This window comes from Bradysia coprophila, assembly GCF_014529535.1.
Source record: "Bradysia coprophila strain Holo2 chromosome IV unlocalized genomic scaffold, BU_Bcop_v1 contig_81, whole genome shotgun sequence".
NCBI lineage: Eukaryota > Metazoa > Arthropoda > Insecta > Diptera > Sciaridae > Bradysia > Bradysia coprophila.
Window position 1 is genome coordinate 4,550,581 of NW_023503375.1, and position 15,544 is coordinate 4,566,124.

Consider the following 15,544-nt stretch of genomic DNA (forward strand, 5'->3'; position numbering starts at 1 on the left):
GTGTATAATATACAATGGCTAAGGTAAGAAACATGCCACTCGTTTTTATACAAGACGAATGTATAACAATACGTGTTAGCACGCATACGTGTCTGGCGTATAACTTCCTTACGACACTTTATACGTGTCAGCCGTAGTCTTTTTTCTCAGTGTATAACAGTAGTCATTGTCACTGCCAATCTGAGCCAATCTTGGTTCAGTTGGGTTAGAGGAAATCTTAATCTATTCTGAATGCATTTTTGACAAGACTTTTAAGGGTGCCAATGTTGGAAGAACGGATTTTGCATTTGTTAGATAACTCAAATCATGAAATTCATATCGGTGTTAGGAGGCTTTAATGACAACAATCAATGTTTACGTCCGCAGTGACTTGCTCAACCTGATAATATGAGACCTCGGGAAGTACTGCCTTCCATTTGCAAAAAATTTTTATTTCTCTCTCGATGTCAATATTAACACATGCACCTGTGTCTCTCGAGGCACTTGCCGAACAGTCAAAAGCAAAAGTGCCAGTGCAAACATTATTCACCAAGGCCGATACACATATCAATCCGCGGTGCGATATGGTACTCAAACGTTTATGCGCTCTCAGTCTAAATAGCTTGCAAACTGTACGAAAAGTGCAAATCATTAAAATTGTACAATATTATGGTCTCTGGTGTGTGGTTTGTGAAATATCAATTTGCAGTGAATAATCGGAACGAGATGCTGCGTACGAACGAACGTATGAATCTACATGGTAAATTCTATAAATTTTATTCTTCCAAGAATTAAACCGATTCATAATTTAATAGTGGTAGAAGTAGCAATGAGTATAGAACGGAAAGAAAAAAATTGCAAAAAAAAATAAAGCAAAAATTATAGAGCGTCTCGATTTCTCATAAAAAGTCTGAGATTAATTCCAATACAGTTCGGAGGGTAATTTAAAAATCATCTTGAAATTTCATGTTTTATTACTGAAGGTTTCTTTTATGTATAGTGAAATGATCAGTGTAGGTTCCATTGTACCATTCATGCAACACCTATAATGCCACTTATACACACTTCCGTAACTACAAGCAAAAAAATCATATTTTTCTTAGAGATGTTCAAGTTCAGCTATTAACTACTGGAAATTGTTTTCATAAATCATTGTGATTGTTCTAACATTGAAATGGTCGCTTCAATAACCACAAACAGGAGCTTTATATTTATATAAAGATGAATTGCAACAATATCGGTTCTCAGGCAGATTATAAGGAAAATTGCAGCGATGATCAAATTATTTTCAATTCTTTTTTTTAGCTAAAATGTTTACTCTACAATATATGTACGTAGTGTACGTACGTTACGTAGGTATACATATATATACAATGAACATTCAGTGATGTAAGTAAAAACTCAATCTGATGAACTCTCGTAATTTTTTATAAATAAATTGTCTGTGTGATTAGGTGGTGTATACGACGATCAATTTATCAGTTAGAGTGTTTAAAAAAACTGTGTTAACATCTACTGAACCGACTGGAACTTATTTAATGTTGAAATGGAACAGATTTAACAGATTTTTACCAACTAATGAGTTCACTAATGTTCTAGAAAGAATATGACGGCTCAAACATATTTTTATTGGTCGAAATACTGTCAGCACAGCACTGCTTCTAGCATGAACATAGAAAATATTTGGAGGATAATGAAATTACAGTAGGCACTGCGTTTCTATTGTATGAGTTAAAACATACAACACAACAGCGGTAGCTCTTATCACTAAGGTCCCCAAATTTGACACATGTCAATTCAGTGATATGAATCTAACTCGGACCTCGGACATATGTTATGACGTTGGTCATTTACCAGGTCAGTTTTATAAGTTGACTGTTATTGAACTTACTGCTCTGACCACATCAAAAATCCCACTTTCGTATCTAATGTGTTTCTGCTGTTCCCCTCCGTTTCTCTGATTCCTGTGTTCTTTCATTTTTAAATGAGAACAGAGAGAAATCAGAGAAACCAAGAAGAGCAGAGATACAAAAAGTGGGTTTGGGAAGTTTTATATGGGAAGTCCCATATTCTCTATTACTTCGGATAGAATAGAGTACGATAGGATAGGATAGGATGGGCAGGAAAGCTGATGCTTTCCAAGCACCGAAGCCGCTGATGGGCCAGCTGTGCATTAACCATATTTTCGAGAGATTTTACAATTGTGAATTATAAATCGCATGATTCATCTATTAGAACATAGATGTCGCCAGTAGTTGACATTTTAGAATCACTATTGTGACTTACACATGACGTACGAGAACGGTGTTCAGCATTTTTTGGTGTTTTCTTAGAGACCTATTACGGTCGATAGAGCTGGCTAGTGATAACTAATCATTTACGATTAGGATAAATCCTATGAACTATGTCTGACAGGAGAGTCGAACCCGTGACATATAGGGCGTGAGTCCATCGCTCTACCAATCGAGCTACCTGGACGGTTAGGGTTAGGGTACGATAGACAGAAAAGCTGATGCTTTCCAAGCGCCTAAGTTTGGCAATTTACACTGCGAACACACAATGATCGAATACGTTTGTAATCATCACGTAAGTTTGCCGAATTTATTTATCATTTCTTAGTCTCCCGACATCAAATTTCCGAATCAAAACTATGCCCTGCTTTCCATTGATAAAACCGAACACTTGCTAAGTCTAGCCCGATGAGTAAAATGAAACCGTGACCCAAATTTTCACATAAAACATGTTGTACAATGTTTACAATTAATAAGTTTTTTCAAAGTTAGATAACAACCAGAGATGTACTTCTAACAGTATGAAAAGCTGTTTCCGCATTTGAACAAGTAAATAAAGAAAAACTTGAACACGGAAGTTGGTCCTGAGTCGTTTATGAAAGAACTAACAGAACCATCTTCTTGTCAGCTAATAATATTCGTCATAAAACAAATTCTATTGTTTCTATACTACACCCAGAAGAATTGGGAGGAAACGTGAGAGCTAGCGTATTAAATCTATTCCGTTGTGTTGTCGTGACACATGGATCCTTAGTTCATTTCGGATTCTTTTCATTTATCCTGTCGTATCAGTGTACTGACATTTTTGCTACAATAATTTTTCACAGTGTACCTCTACATCTGAATAGTATAATATCGAGACAATACAATGGTAATCTTTATGTCAGAATAGACATCTGTAGTGTAAAATGCACAGCTGTTTTTGTTATTATTTATTTATTTGTTAAATAGATTGTTTGTTTGAATAATATGAATAGTATGACAATGCTATTAATCAAAAAGAAAACGTTTAAACCATTACCGTTCAGTGTAATTTCGTAGTCAACTCAAAATACCCGGACGGATTCGTAGAAGTTGAAAAAATCTGATCGTAGAGCTGGTCAGTCAGAGAGTTACAATTATTGATACAAAGATAAATTCTTTGAAAACAGTTCAGCGCTAGAGAATATCTCGAAACAATTGCAATGGAAACGCATTCACTTTCTTTCGTCGACTTCCATTCAATTAAAATTTGATTGGTTGTACCAAGCCAAGCACAAAAAAAATTATTTTCAGTTTCTATCCATTAAAATGAATGAGACGTTTAAATTTTCCAGCTTCTAATGGGATTTCTTATCACAACAACAGTATCAGAACACGCTTCTTCATCCACATACATAGAGCGGTTTCAGTATACTATACTTAATGGAGGATGTTTACATGATTAGAGAGTTATCAGCAGGTCAGTTTTTTCTTGTGTTATTCGCAAGGTCTTCAGTTGGATAAACATATTATTCATTTTTTGAAATTTATTTAGAAACGTAATAGTTTCGGTTTTAATGTTGTTGACACTGTCAAATATAGCCATGATAATGGTAAATGTTTCGTGACAATGACAGGCCTCCGTTTGCGCCAACAGGAGCCTCTTAAATTGGGGACTTAAACAATGGGACGTTTTCTCAAGTTATTTTTACCAGTCGTAGACCATTATTCTACGGACCGTAATTCAGTGTTGCCAGACCAAGTAATAACTCGAATACGTATTTTCAGAAGTAAGTGAAATTTCTGCTATTCTCCCCTATCTCAGGCCCTATCTACGGGTTCGTCGTACATTTGACACATCAAAAAATCATATTTTTAAAATTATCAAAGATAAAGGACCTGTATGGTAACACTGAATTGCAGATGTCCCCTAAAATGCAACAATTTTTTTTACAAATAGAATTTAACCCAAAATGTAGACTGTATAGCTGCCAAAATCGAAATATTAAAACAGGGGCGGTCAGTAGAATGCAGTTTCACTGCAATAATATTAATTAATCAGCCAAGCGAATATCTTGCGATTCATTTTATTTCAGGCTAAAAAACGACTTGTAAGAGGCTAGATATTTGTTGATGATACATTTGTCATCAGAACAATAACTTCTTGTACAAAAAATCGGTGCATTTTATCCTTAAAGGACGTTCGCAATTCAGTATTGCCATACTGTGAAATCTTTGATAGCTCCGTTATGATTCACTAAGGATTCACATGTATGACCGACCGCTAAATAGCGGTACAGTAAAAATTTAACTTCCGAAAATGCGTATTTCTCGAGTTATTACTTTTTTTGACAACACTGAATTGCAGACTTCATTTCTGAATAACACCTTAAAGGCACACAGCAGACAAATTGTGAGGAAGGCAAAAGTGACTAAAGTCCAAAAGATACAAGAGGTGTGGGAAACCTGTTGTAACGATTTAAAAAACATATTTTCGTTGAAAAATTCAAAGAAAAATATTTTAATTTAGAAGCTACGTCAATTGATTATGTCAGTGAACGGCTGAACACGACGCAATTGTTATGACTAATTTCTGTTTATACATTGCCAGTCAATCAGTGTATCGATTTTAATGTAAACAAAAAAAGGCCAGACGAATGCGAAGACGCTGCGAACTAACGAAACTGAATTCTACGTGGGAATTACAATTTCATTTCTCTTCATCTAAAAATCGTGAATGTTTCCAGAATAGAAAATTTCTTATAGTCCGTGCGGCGTGAATAACCTTATTTTCTTCACTTAAATGCGGTGAGAAAATAGCGTTTTGTTGACGCTCTCTCTGATGACAGTGCAGGCGCGGAATTTTTCATTTTCTCAACTAAAGAATTTTTAGCTTTGCAACTGTCACTTTGTTTTGATTCTGAACAATGGTGAAACAAATTGATGTGTTTGTTTCGTGGATAAAAACGGTATTTATGCCACGCAGTGATGAAAAATTTTGTGTTCACCTCGGGAAGAAATCGGAAATTCCAATTCGATCCACTTGGTAAACAAATAACCATTCCAACAGAAATTTTAATTTTGTTGATGCCCAGTCGTGTCCGTGCAACTGTAAACCTCAATTATAAATAAGAGTTCCTCTATCCAACAAGAGAATCTCTTGAAAAGATTTACAACTCTCCGAATCGCTCACAAATAAATGAAATAGAAAAATAACCAAAGTTATGAATACGCGGTGCAATGTTTTCTATGAACTGCAGTACATAACATCCATCATATTTCTATAGAATTCATTTGAACAAGTTCGAAAAACGTCGAACATCGAAATTGACCTTGTTGCACATTACTTTTTCGTTTTATCGCACCCTCGGGCAATTTTCACTATATTTATGCAACAAATGTAATTCGAGAAAGAGGTCACTTAATTGAAAGTCAAACACACTGCTCAGCGCTCAGACATATAATAGACAAAAGCTTCCTCAAGTAGTGTGTCTCTCTAGTTTTTTATCTTGGTTTTTTTCATTTTAAATAATAATTTAATCGTTGAGGCGTCGACTGAGAAACGACTACTTATGGTATAGAGTAAGTAGTGGCGACCGATTCTATGCCTTGGATTCAAAAGAAAGTTTTTTTTTTTACTTGTACTTGTACTCATTTTTATGTAATTTAATTATATACAAGGTGGCATAATTTGTTGTTGTTGCTGCTGTTATTGCTTTTGTGTCTTTTTGTGGTACTTGTTCAATATGTCCTCATATGTTCATCAATGCAACTGGTTGAAAATGTACTGTATGATGGAAAGTATATTGACATGCAATACGATATTATTGATGTATAGTGACTGGTTGGGTATATTTGTCAGTAGAGGTAAAAACTCTTTACATTTTACATGCCAACAAAAGCGAACGAACGAGTGAACATGATACGTTTTCCCAAACACAAATTATTGTAAATATATGAAGATCGAATGTGGCAAATCAACTAAAACTTGTTATCGCTCTGACTGATGAGCTTCGGTCGGTTATTACGATCAATGTGTGTTGTTATTAAATTTTATTATATCCGCGTTGTTTGCACTGTAAGTAAGAGTCGCGGTATATACTGTGGCGATTGATGACGTTTTACTAGGTTATTGCATAGGAATCAATGGTTAAAATGAAGCAAAACAAAAAAGAAGATCGTGCAGTGAAATCTGTTCTTATTCAATTCTCGCAAGAAATTTTGTTTTTCATTTACACGCGGTCTTAACGGCTGAGAAATTTTACGAGTTTTATGTTAAATATACAGTTTAACGAGTTAAATACAAAATAAAAAAAAATTAAAGAAACCGAAGGCTGATCACACTCTTACCATATTGTTTATAGTTAGATGATGTCTGTGCAGCACGTGGTTAACATAAAACAATCGAATTATATTTATACAAAATGTAACAGAGTTAGGCCAAACTATTAGACATTAGGTAAGATTAGAACTCATCTTTTAAACGAACGATTAAACAACTCATTGCTGTTTAGTTTACGTCGAAGAAGTTTTTTTTTCTTGGTTGTTTATATGGACGTATTAAAAACGAACATTGTAAATATACAGTACGATTGATCTGACTTTTAGATGGGTGTTGTGCCCATGAAATACTTAAATCATTTTTTTTTTGCTGGTGCGTTGATGGGTTAGTTTATTTGGATCAATTTACAAGTTGTAAAGAAAATGATTAATGATCAATGAGAAGGTAAATGGAACCGTTGTTTGAATTTTTTTAGCGAAAAAACAGTCAATGAAATTGAAAATCGAATTCCTAGTTCAATATACTGAGAATTGTCCGGTCGTGATACAGAGAAGATGTCTGATGTTGGATCGAGTAAAGATTTTTTAGTTTAATCTTTGAAATAAGTTTTCAAACGCCATTGGTGTTATGGCAACGTGAGGTCAGGATTGCTCCGTGGCTGAGAAAATTTGCTGCACGTTTTTGAGTTAAATACGTTACATCAGGGTCTATTTTAGGGAATTAATTTCCCAGAAATTCCTGAGTTCCGGATTCTCTTAAGGCCGGATGAAGTTGTTTACTACATAACAATGTAAACATCTTGCGATAGTAAACACCTTCATCTGGCCTTAACTGTGGATTTACATAGCAACGTAAAAGTGACAGATGCAAAAATTTTCTCATACGGCAACTCGAAATTTCATTCATAATTTTAATTTTATGAATGAAATTTCGGGTTGCAGTATTTAAAAAACATTGCATCTGTCAAGTTTACGTTGCTATGTAAATCCACGGTAAGGATCATTCATAAATGACGTCCTACTTTTGCAGTGTTGCTAACAGATTAAAATCCTCTGTAACTCCTAAACAATGCATTTTTTTGAATTTAAACGTATGACTTTCCTCCATTTAGGGAGGTATGTTATACTTTTGATAATCGAGTTGTAATCGAGTTGTTGATGATTTTAATCTGCTTGCAGCACTGAAAAAATAGGGCGTCATTTCTGAATGATTCCTAAATACCATCCGAATGTAATTGATTCAAAAACTTAACAAAACAACTAAAAAGGCAATAGAAACAACGTCCACGATACTACTAAAGCGAGACAGAAAAATTAGGGAATTTTCTTGAATTTAATTTCCCTAAAATAGGCCTTGCCTAACCCACTGGTTGTGATACGAATGATAGATATATGGTGTGACCTTGTGTGATTATGCTCGTCTTCGACTCAGACTTCACGCACTATTTCCATCGTATGTTCCATTGATATGTCCTAATTTTTGAGAATCGTGCTGTCACATGTTAAACTTAGAGCAGTCGAATATTTCTTTGAGGCGTTTTCGATAAACTTTTTCTTTTACAGTCACAGGCAGTGACATTTCAGCATGAATTTGCTTCAGATATTCTTCAGCTGATCCACACATACAAGCAAAACTGTTTATACGGTCAAAGCTGCTACACGCACAAGCGTGGTTGTGGTAAAACCGTGTAAAGACGTTGGTGACATCGATAAATGTCGTCCATAATTCAGTGTTGCCATGCAGGTCTTAAGTCTTTAAGATCTCCATAAATATGAATTTGTGAGGTGTCGAATGTATGACAGACTCGCAAATACACCTCTAAACAGAGGGTAAATTTTACCCCGAAAGATGCGTATTTCTCGAGTTATTTCTCTGTCTGGCAACACTGAATTGCGAAAGTCTCTTATCAATGTCACCTCGATTATAGGAATGTAAACCATCAGCTGTGGAAACCAATACAGAATGAAATTCCAATTTCAGATCTCTCTAAGAATCGACAAGACCTGTTTCTCGGGTGAAAGAGTTCTACAAACAAATTTATTTTTATGAAATCGTATCTGAATGTTTGTTTAAAAAAAATCGATGTGAATGGAGCTGAGCGATGTGTTTTTAAAGTGACCGGTAATAACAACCAAACATTTGTTGTACATAACTTTGCTTGAACAAACTCGGTAATTTGAGATGTTTGTAATTGTTGTCGATAGAAAAGAATTATCAGAAAATATTTTTTTGGAAAAAAAAGTGTTCATAAAAAAGGGCATCCCATTTGCTTGTGTATACATCTTCAAAGAAATATAGCCGTGTGTATACACGGCATACAAATAAATTACGAAGAAAGTCTAAGGCTTTTTATGCGTTCACATTAGTATACATTTCCATAAGTGTCAAATGTGTAGAGAGAAAAAAAAACATTCAAATTTAATAATTCATCGAAGCGATTAACTGACATCTGGCTTTCTTTTATGGTGTATTGGTGTATATTACTCTGACTGAATCCGACGAAAAGACTGGTCGTACAAACATATTTCGTAGAGAAAAATGGTCTACTTTTCGAAAACCATTTCACTAATAAAACTGAACAGAGTCTTCTAAGACACAATCTCTCGTGTCTCACTTATAACACAAAATTCATGCAAAATTTAATTAGGGTTCTGTGTCTGCTGTGCTACCTTTGCAAACAATTTCGAAAACATTTGCAATAAACACGCTACATGTATACATTGGTGTGTAATACAAACAGTACTCTTTGGACCCATGGGGCAGTTAAAATAAATAAACGATAACATGATGTGAAAATGTGTTCGAGTCACCGTATAGACAGGTATCGACTGCATTATTATTTAATAACGAATTTTGTTACGTGTTCGACTTTGTTGGTACATAATTTCAGAGAAACAAAGTGAATTTATTTGTGAAAACAGACATTTTTGAATTGATCAATTGACACCATTGGTTACCTGGCCATACCCGAGGAAAGTGTCAGCCTGTAGGACATGGCTAGCCATTTGTTATCGACAATTATGACAAAAGTAAGAGGTTAGCTGTGTCTAAAATAGCGAAATGGATGTTAAAATAATGAAGCTAATGGCTGAGACTGTTTCGAACTGAAAGACAATGCAAATTTCAATTCTTAAACGATTTAAAAATGCCACTTCCCATCAGTCCATGGCGACAGTGGCAAAGATACAATCAACTTCGAGAGACTAGTAGTCATACCTTTTCGCATGTATACATCTGGTGAATCATAAGCGAAATGGACTTTCGCTTCATTACCAAACATGCTTAACGCTTGCGGGAGTGTGGTTGTGCTACCGCAAGATTGAAAGGATCTCGTATACAACACCAAACAAAAAAGGTTTTAACGATGAAGTTCCAATGCGATAGCACTTGTTTAAAAGTCGCCTCAACATATTAGGTTAGCTCGTTTAGTGTGTGTTTATTACGAGGGTGGAAGGAAGGTTTTCAGGAGGGTTCGCATTCCGAACGAATAGTGCGAGAACGAATTCCTTACTCTAATGAATTAAAGGTCGTTTTCATAAAGAAAGAAAGTCACTTTAACTGGGCGCAAATTGTCGCTAATTTAAGAATTCGTAACTTGACAGTTGTCACCTTTGCTAAGAGTGATCCTGAAGATTCGCAAGTTTTAAGGTGACAACCGTCAAGTTACGAATTCTTAAGTAAGAGAATCGACGTCCTGAATTGAATTCGCAATTTCTCCTTTCCCTGTCTCGTAAAAAATCTCCAAACTTTAGCAAGATAATTTTAAACATTACAATGATTTCCCGGAGTCATTATCGCTGGAACTTTTCCCTTTTTCGAATTCCCCGCAATTTTACTAACGAAATAATTTAGGTTTACCTCCTGACCCCTCAGACCCTAAGAATTGATAGTAGTTCTTCTCAAGCAACTCACGATTCGTAGCTACAACTGGAAGAATTCATATTTTCTGGTGGAGTGATTTACGACATTACTATGTCTATACAAATACAGCTGAATCCTCGGAGTCTTATAGAAGTAATTTGATAGATTCTACTCTATCACATACAATTCCCAGAAAGTTCGTGTGCATGTACGCGTACCTTCACACATATCTATGTAAAATAGACACAAGAGCCCAAAAAAGGGGAAACACAAGACAAGATCTCAAAATCATTTGGATCCGAAGATTCAATTGATCAAAATATTTAAATGTATTTTTAAATCCAATGAATCAACGACAAGCTCATCAAAAATACATTTCACCAACAAAAAATACTTTTGTTTGGAGATGGGTTTTTGTCCGCAAGCACGTGTCCAATTGAAAAGAAAACGTGTGATAAAGTCAAGGAACACGGTTGACAACATCAAAATGTAAACATTTGAATGAATTGTGCAAGTGAAGACATTATAGAAACAAAAGACCCATGACTATAGTCACTATTGCACTCACACCTACATTGACGTAAAACGTAACCTGACTATATATTCTGACAGAAAATAATTAACATGATCTACCCCAAAAAATCACTTTAAAACCGGTTCTCATTAGAACGGGTAAAATTTTGTGTATTGAGAAAAGTCACACTTGGTAAAATTTAATCTACTGACCTATAGCGCTTCGCAATTCGACATGCACTTATTGTTACAAAAATTTTACGAAGAACTGTTGTGATAATTTGATAGAACGGTACCTCAAAAGTTAACTTTTTTTTTGTTTGTGTCTTATTCTAGTTTTTACTCACCAATTACATAAAAGTAAAATTGTTAATCCACATGAGATGATGCTCTTTCGGATTTCACAGCAACAATATTAATAAAAAGTTCAACACGGCAGAACAACGAAACTGTTTTTATTGTTTTCTTTTCGTTAACTTTTGTTTAAAATTGGCACATTTCAGTTTTTGATTATTTTTAAAATTAAGTGTGTGTAAAAAGCATTCACTGATATAGGTCACGATGTAATTTAAATTTAATCGTTTCTTGCTACTGTACTGGCATACAATACACACAAAATTAAAAAATCCATTCACCAAATCGATACTTTTATGTTTTCTTCGTTAAATATTGCCAATAACGGACTGCATATAAACATAAAACTAGGAAACAAAAATCTTTCACAAAGAAATTCGAGATTTTACTTTTGTATTTTGCACCATATAATTCTAAGTCAACAACACCAACAATAAAAACAACACACAAAAGTTACATAAAAAATCACGTTAGGTTCTTGTTTATTTTGCACTTTAACTTTTTTTTAAAAGTTTCATATAATCGCTTTAATCACTGTCCCTTGCAACAGTCAGAATATAGTTCGACACCGAACTGATTGAATCTCAGTACAAAATATAATTCAAAAGTTTCATATAAATTCAAAATGCTATTGATGGACAGAAATAAAATCCAAACTTTTCCCCGACACACATTGAAGTTCAACGTTTAAATGTTCAAAGACAACTGAGCATCGTTGATATATCAAACCAGAATGTTGGAAACGTAAATAGTAATAAGAGGCACTGTGTTGTTTTTTCTTCTGAGGTGTTTGCTCTCGATAATATTTTTCAGTATAACAGACACAGAGTATGCACACACCGGTGTCTGTGCGTATATTAAAAAGTTAAAATGAGAACGTTATATGTGAGTTAGTTATGTTTGTTGTTACCAGTTAATACACGACGTGCAACATAATGTACGCAAAGAGAGAGAGAGAGAGAAATGGTTTTCTTAAAATTTATTTAACAACGCCACTGGATACATATCGAGCTCTATTTTGCAATGTAATTGGCATGTCGTTGCATACATCAGACATCTACTACCTATAATGTCAGTAATGCTCATGGAAAGCAAAGAGAGAGATTTTAACATAAATAAATTGAAGCTGGAGTAGAAAGAGCTTGAAAAATCAACGATGAAATTGAAACTGAAGAATACGGGTGGAAAGGGTAACATTTACATATTACAATAAAATTGGAAATACCTTGTAGGTGGTAGGTAGAATGCAGCTGAATACAGCAGAAATTGAATTGCATTTTGTTATCATTTACATAATTGACTTTTTGATTATTTACTTGGCGTTTTTTTTTGTGCAGCGAAAATAAATTCGACTTTATTGGAATCTAGTATTAGCAGTGCTATGAGTTTACATACCAATCAATAGATCATTTGATTTTTGATAAACGGTAATTGGCCATTTAGAGCAACGTTTACAGCCTTGATTTAGATAGCGACGTATGGACGACGTATAGTGCCAAAATTGACATAATTCTTTTGTTCTACTACCAATTTTGACACTATACGTAGCCAATACGTCGCTCTCTAAATGGCCAGTAAGCACCAAAATCATTATCGGGTGCCGTCTTTAGCCTTTTGGCGCCAAGGGCAATTTTTAAATGGGTGTCCAATGTATTGTGTGAAGACGAATCAAAAAACTATTGAGTTTCCCAGTCAATTAAATTTGCAGGAAATCAAAATGCAGTTGTAGTGTTGACAAATGAAACTGGAAAATAAAGTTTTTAATGACTGTCCCATGCGAAAGTTGACCGTTACCTCCGAGGTTACCTCCTGCGAAAATGATCCATTACATAAAGAATGTTTGCGGTTCATTTCACTTGAATTCCTTTAATAGACTTTCGCAATAAACCAGAATTCCTTGGATGCTGTTACGTAAAACATTAATTCGACAACTTGCTTCAGTAACTGTTGGTGTTTTGTACCATTTTTGAAAACATAAACACAGTGACAGTTCGGGTGAGAAAAGTTCTATTTTCTCCACATTGTAGAGAAGAAGTGCTGTACTTTTCACTAGAAATGTCATTCGACCAATGGTTAGCAAACCACAATTTCCTCATGGCCTATTGAGGGTGGAAAATAAGATGAATCACACCGCACAAGTGGTTTTTTGTGGTCAGAGCGTAGCGAGTGCCATAAATCACCAGAGAAAACGAAATTTTCAACTTTTTCATAACAAAAGCTCCCGCAGCTGCAGCTGGTGGCTTGTAATTCTTTTTTACAGTAGAAACGCACTTTAAGCATAAGCTGTACTCTAAATAGGTAACTGAAACTTGACAGTGTGCCACAAAACTCTATTTGGCAGCTGCCAAGATGATCACTTTTGTTTGAAATGTGTTGACAGTAGCAATATTAGCAGACACTTGCTAATAGCATTTTCGTTGTATAGTGGCAGATGTAGGTGAGTGCGAACACCATCAATGTATTGTATTGACTTTAGTGTGTGCTCCTAGAAATTTCTATACCATTCCTGGTTACTAAATACGTAAAAAAAAACTAAAATTATTTTAATCGTTTCGCCATTTTCAAATTATTCTCTGTTGCAGTTAACTAAATTTCACATCCCGAAAGATATGCACGATCTGATTTTCAAAGTTACTGTTGTTTACCCATCGTTTCTACGATAGTCATCGTAAAAAACGGCTACGTCCATTTAATTTTCAAATAATAATGCGTAGAAAGTAAATACAAAATTACGTTTCTAATGTTAATCCCATCTATCCCATACACACAATACTTCCTTTTCAAAATGCATTTAACATTATCTCGGTTACATCAGTCCATTAAAATATAAATTTCATTGAAAAACACAGAAGCGAAACATTTTAATTCTTTTCTGAGATAAATTATTCGAGATAACAGCAAGTTGTTTTACCAGGCGTCGGTACCCGGCTTTTCATCTATTTCACCCGAACGGATGACAATTTTTTTTTTTCTTTCCGCTTTTCGTAAAACAATGAATCCCTTTTTTCTATCCTAGCTACTTGATATATAGATGGTTGTAGAGTTCCAGCATAGCAGACTATTATCTCAAAACCACAAAAAAATTGTCAAAGTTTCTTTATCCATTATCCTCCTTTGTGTCCTAAATTTACAGTAGACCCTTTTTTCACTTGTATATCTCTCCCACAACAAACTGAAAATCGTTTACGTATTCACACCACACGCCTTTGTTGTAAAAAAATCGTAAAATATGAAGATAACTTGATGCGAACGAAGAGAGAAAGAAAAGTGCAGGTTACACAAAATGGCATACATTCAAAACAAAAAAAAAAATCAACGCATATTTTGGTCGTCCCTCTTCATGTTCTGTTTCTACCATGTTCTGCGGAACTAGAAAGTATACCAGCCATAAATAAAGGACAATTTTTTATCTTTTCTTTCGTCCCAATCTTGATGTCATGTGGATGGGAAACGATCATTGAGACCGTTAGTCTTTTTCTCATTTTTTTTTACACATTCGACAATAATTTATCTGAACGAACGAATGTGAAATGAGCCATCAGGATGATTTACAATTTTGATATTTTTATTGGAAGTTAAAGTAAAAATGTGCCGACAACATTCTTCGAATGTTTGCTTTTTTGCGTGCAAATTTTGGTTGGGGTATAGTTGCAATGAATTTCATGAATTTGAGTTTTTGTTGTAAGATTCCTTCTTGTGATTTTTTTGTTACGATTATACCTGGTAAAACATGTATTCAGATACGTATGTTCTCCATGAAAACATACGATTAGGCAGATGGGTTCCGGCTAATATGGTCTTATTCAGCAAATGAATGAATGAACGAACGAACGAACGAATAAATGAATGAACCGATAAATGAACAAATGAGTGAATTTATGAATGAATGAATAAATGAACGAATAAGTTGGTGAATTAACAAATGGATGAACAAATGAATGAACAAATGAATGAATAAATGAATGAACAAATGAATGAACGAATGAATGGATGAATGAATGAAGTTAAAGATTGCGTATAAATCTGCGTGGATCAAATTGGATCAAATGAAGTAACAACTCTTGCCGTTGACCGAAAGAAAACCAAGGAAATTCGTCAGTTTTTGAAACCGTCATCATCAGTGAATGTACAAAAATTGGCTTTTTGACCAACCCTGCAAAGAACGAGCCTTACTTTTGTTCAAAATCTCTGCATCCGGAAAGTTCGATGCAATGTCACCTGGAATAATCATATATAACGACTTATAACGCTGCGCGGTGAACCAAATACTGACACCGCTTTCGTTAAAGTGTTCAAGAAACAG

At 34.7% G+C, this 15,544-nt stretch overlaps 1 protein-coding gene across 2 annotated transcripts in view; it reads right to left on the bottom strand.

Moving 5' to 3' along the window:
- Positions 1-11,986, bottom strand: part of LOC119072243 — a 62,163-nt gene extending 50,177 nt beyond the window's left edge. Inside the window, exon 1 of one of the 2 annotated variants that reach the window (XM_037177423.1) lies at positions 11,235-11,986. The gene's annotated coding sequence lies outside the window, so the exon portion shown is untranslated. The remainder of the gene's footprint in view (positions 1-11,234) is intronic. The other variant, XM_037177422.1, reaches the window with a different exon arrangement.
- Positions 11,987-15,544: the final 3,558 nt, after the last annotated feature.